Here is a 4742-nt window from a genome sequence, read left to right on the forward strand (position 1 = left end):
AATGACAACTAAAGTGTGAAATTAAATAGTTATGTTAGTAATTTCTGATAAAAGTTTGTTTTTGTGATCTCAGAAAGCTGCTGTTATTTGGCCTGAACTTCAGCTTTGGGTGAATAGTAATTTTAACATTGGCAATTCTGGGTCTGAACAAATGCACATTTGGCCCATCTCTAGTATGAACAAACTATTCAGCAATTTGAACTTAAGAATATATCTTGGCTATATGTTGATATTTATATATTTTCATCATTTTCAGTTTTACTATTATAAGCAGTCTTTTTTTTTTTTTTTTTTTTTAACCTGGTGCTTTTTATTTACAAAAGAAAAAGGAAGAGTCTGAAGCTAATCAGCTGGAGACACAGGAGTGAAGGTGACAATGAGGGTAGGGGTTGTTTTTAGAGAGAGGAAGAGGGGGAGGTGCTCTGGCTCTAGGGAAGCCAGAGGGTCTCAGCCTCTGCTGGCTTCAAAAAATCCAGCCCTATTCTCCCTCAAAGGCTCAAATCAATGGCCTGCAGCTGAGCCTCACACTGTCCACTCAGCAGTATTTTCCGGGAGCCTGAGTTCCCAGCTCAAGGGGGCTGGAGTGACAGGGGAAACAGGCTAGAGAGGGCCCAGGGGTCCTGCTGCCACTCCTCACTGTGGTGTGATCTTGGCAGCCTCTACCCGGATGAGGGCAGTGAGGTCCTGGTTGATGAGGAAGATGAATGGTTGGCTGGTGATCTCCACCACAGAGTTGTTGCTGAGGTGCCATTTGGAGCCACACAGCACCGGCTGTCCATTGATGTAGATGGGCCATCGACTCATTGGCAATGAAGAAATCACCCTTGTTCTTCAGCTTGATGACACCTTGTTTCCGGGAGATCTTCCAGGCAGGACCCTCCAGAGACAGGTCCACATGCATCTGGTTATCGTTGGTTGCTCTGCCCAGGGCGATCTCGCGTGAGTGCATCAGGTGCCATACCATGCGGCCCCACAGCACCGCCAGTGTCTGGTTGTGAGTCCTGAGAGCTCATGCCTGTGATGCTGTCCACTAGCACCTGCCACTTACACAGTTCATGTTCTAGCTGCTGAATCTCTCACTTCTGGCGCCAGTCATCTACCATCAGTTCATGTTCCAGGACCTCATCTCACATGTCCTTGAGCTTATTGTCATCAGTCAGGTCCTCTGCATCAGAGAAGTTCAGCACTTGGTCCCCTTTGGGCAGTGACTGCATTTTCTGGCCGTCCAGTGGGTAATAATGCTTCATGAGCTGCCAGTGGGCCTGCAGGGCCTCGGTGGTATGGGCCAGGTAGAAGGCATCAGGGTGTCTGTGTAGCAGATCCTGGAAGTTCTCCAAGATGGGCTGGCTGGTCGATCCCACTTTGCTCAGCAGCTGCTCCTTAGCCTTGCTGAAAAGGGCTCTGCTCTGGATGGCTGCAATAACATCTGGGTGCAGCTGCCTCAAGGCCTGACAGGCCAACTTGGAATGACAGGATCATAGAGCAGAGCTTACTAGCACTCCTGGACTTCCCCAAGGGTGAAGTGGTAGCTGAACTACATGCCCAGGTGGACGGATGTCAGGTCGTTGGTCTGCAGCACAGCATTGATGAGCAGGAGATCATCTGCAGGCTTCCAGTGGCCCAGATCCTTGGTTACCTGAAGTGGCTGTTTACTCTTCTTCACACACTTGGTGAGTCCTGGGGCTGGGGCTAGGCTGGGTGGCACAGGAGTGCTGGGGGCTTTGGATACCCTCTTCTCACTGGAGGAGGGTTCACTCCCCTAACAGTACCCTGGTTCCACCCCACTGGCCCCCTTTGCCAGGCTGTTCTCCACCAGCTCATCATTGAACTTCTTCCTCTTGATGAACCTGGAGGAGCTTCTCCATTTACAGATGGTGCCCAAGGCCTGGGAGGAGGCCCGATTCTGCCCTGCCAGTGACTCCTCATCCTCTGAGTGACTGGCAGTGCCTGATGCCATCAGGGATGAATCTATCAGCCCCTGAGAATCTTTGTCCATCTTCTTACAGTCCCAAAGCCACTGGTTCCAAACCACAGGGCTAGGAGGAAGGGTCCCATAGGCTCATCCAAGGATTCTGACCAGGTGAGCTTAAAGGCTGAGAGAAGATTGATTCCTAGACTGCCAGCTCCAACAATTTCTCCATGGTGACAGTAGCAGCCACAGGGCCAAAGAAGGCTTCCTATGAGCAGTCTTAAATGAATATCTCATTCGTATTTGTGTCTGTTTCTTACATTCTGGGATACATGTGCAAACGTGCAGGTTTGTTACATAGGTATACACATGCCATGGTGGTTTGCTTCTCCCATCAGCCCATTATCTACATTAGGTATTTCTCCTAATGCTATCCCACCTCCCCACTCCCTCATGCCAACAGGCCCTGGTGTGTGATGTTCCCCTTCCTGTGTCCATGTGTTCTTATTGTTTAACTCCCACTTAGGAGTGAGAACATGAGGTGTTTAGTTTTCTGTTCTTGCATTAGTTTGCTGAGAAGGATAGTTTCTAGCTTCATCCATGTCCCTGTCAAGGACATGAACTCATCCATTTTTATGGCTGCATAGTATTCCATGGTGTATATGCACCACATTTTCTTTCTTTAGTCTATCATTGATTGGCATTTCGGTTGGTTCCAAGTCTTTGCTGTTGTGAAGAGTGCTGCAGTAAACATACTTGTGCATGTGTATTTATAATAGAATGATTGATAATCCTTTGGGTATATATCCAGTAATAGGATTGTTGGCTCAAATGGTATTTCTAGTTCTCAATTTCTGAAGACTCTCCATACTGTCTTCCACAATGGTTGAACTAATTTACACTCCCACCAACAATGCATAAATGTTCCTATTTCTCCACATTAACTTTTAGAAGTATAGTTTCTTGTTTAATTAAAAATACATTTTGAAATTTATTTTGCAAAATTGTTTGCTTAAAAGGCTACATCAATTTAATGCCTTTTATCCATGTATAGAGTGGCCTAGTTCATAGACATTTTCAGCATCCACTCCCCAAATTGTTAAATCTCTCTCTATCTAAAAAGAAAAATAATCATACTGATCACTGATCCAATGTTTACTTCCCAGTTATATTTCTTTTCCTATTCATGTCCTACATCTAATTATTATTAAGTTATAAGTATTTCTTACTGAATGACAAAATTTTATACTTTTAGGCAATTAGCATTGTATTTGTCCTATGTATTGGAAATACTTCTCCAGTCTTTGGCGTTTTTGTTGATTATATGTAATCTGTATATTTCATGCAGAAACTTGTTTCTTTAATGAAAAAGTAAAGTAACCTGATCATTGCTTTTCTCTGTGAACTAAAAAAAATTACACGTTAAGTAATCTTCCATAGTCAGTGGCTATTTAAAATAATTACTTCATTTGTCTCTAGGAGATTCATGGTTATCATTTTTACTTTGAAATCTTAGACTCAGTAGAAATACGAATAATAAAAAATGTTCAGTCACTGTTTTTTTTTTTTTTTGGTCTTGTAGGTACCATTTTTGAAACTTGCACTAATACCAGAGCCACTTGCCACATGTGCTTAACTCTTGTTTATGTTGATTAAAATTAAGAAAAATTAAACATGTAGTTTTTCAGTTGCACTAACCATATTTCACATCGCTGAATAGACAAATGTGGCAAGTGGCCACTATATTGGTCAAGATAGATCTAGAATATTCCCAACATTCCAGAAAATTTTATTAGTGGTGCTCTAAACTATGTAACACATATTCTATTTTATCCTCCTAGTTTGCATTTTTACCTTTGACAAATACTAAATTTTGATGTATATATTTCAGGCAGGTATTATAATAAATATTTTAAAAAATTGTTTAAGTAAAAATTATGATAAAACACATGATGTCCAGGTTTGGTGGCTTACACCTGTAATCCCAGTACTTCAGGAGGCCAAGGTGGACAGATACCTGAGATCATGAGTTTGAGAGCAGCCCGGCCAGCATGATGAAACCTGGTTTCTACTAAAAATACAAACATCAGCTGGGTGTGGTAGTGCATGTCTGTAGTCCCAGCTACTCAGGAGGCTGAGGCAGGAGAATCGCTTGAACCCAGATGGCGGAAGTTGCAGTGCACTGAGAGAGCAGCACTGCACTCCAGCCTGGGTGATAGATCAAGACTCCAGCTCAAATATTAAAAAATATTTAAAACAAATTAAAAACCCACGAAGAATATTATTTCATAGTTCTTGCACATTTGTGAATGTGTTATTTGAGTCTAATAATGTAGGAAAGGCAAGGCTTATAATCCTAATTCTACAGATGAAAAACTGAGTCATAAAAGGATAAGAAGATGTGTCCAGTTCACATAAATATAAGTGAAATAACCTAAATTGAAGCACAGCTGTCTGATGTTAATTCATTTTTCTCTTCTGTATTAAGTCCTTGTGAATTGGCTTCAATTAATTGAGTTCATTGCCAACTGTCAAGCACATTTTGACTATTACTTACAATTTTTCTTCTGTGTCTTTTATACCTCATATTTCATTTATACCTGGAATGCATTTGTAATTTTCACCACCTGTTAAAATCTTACCCCATTGAGAGTTCAGTTAAAAATGTCACCTTCACTTATTTTCTTCCTCATTTTTATCTTTACCTCTAACCTTTAGAGAATTTATCATGAGTTACTTTTGAGTAATCTAGCAATATGTGAATATGTTATTTTTTCCACTAATTTATAAATACATTACAGAAATGGACCAAGTTATATTCAGTTTTATATTC

General features: G+C 41.5%; 1 pseudogene; it reads right to left on the reverse strand.

Moving 5' to 3' along the window:
* Window positions 1–633: 633 nt before the first annotated feature.
* On the reverse strand, window positions 634–1996 carry LOC105726346 (microspherule protein 1-like; annotated as a pseudogene).
* Window positions 1997–4742: the final 2746 nt, after the last annotated feature.

Source organism: Aotus nancymaae, unplaced genomic scaffold (genome assembly GCF_030222135.1).
Source record: "Aotus nancymaae isolate 86718 unplaced genomic scaffold, 86718_ANA_hifiasm-v0.15.2.pri h1tg000079l, whole genome shotgun sequence".
Classification (NCBI taxonomy): Eukaryota; Metazoa; Chordata; class Mammalia; order Primates; family Aotidae; genus Aotus; species Aotus nancymaae.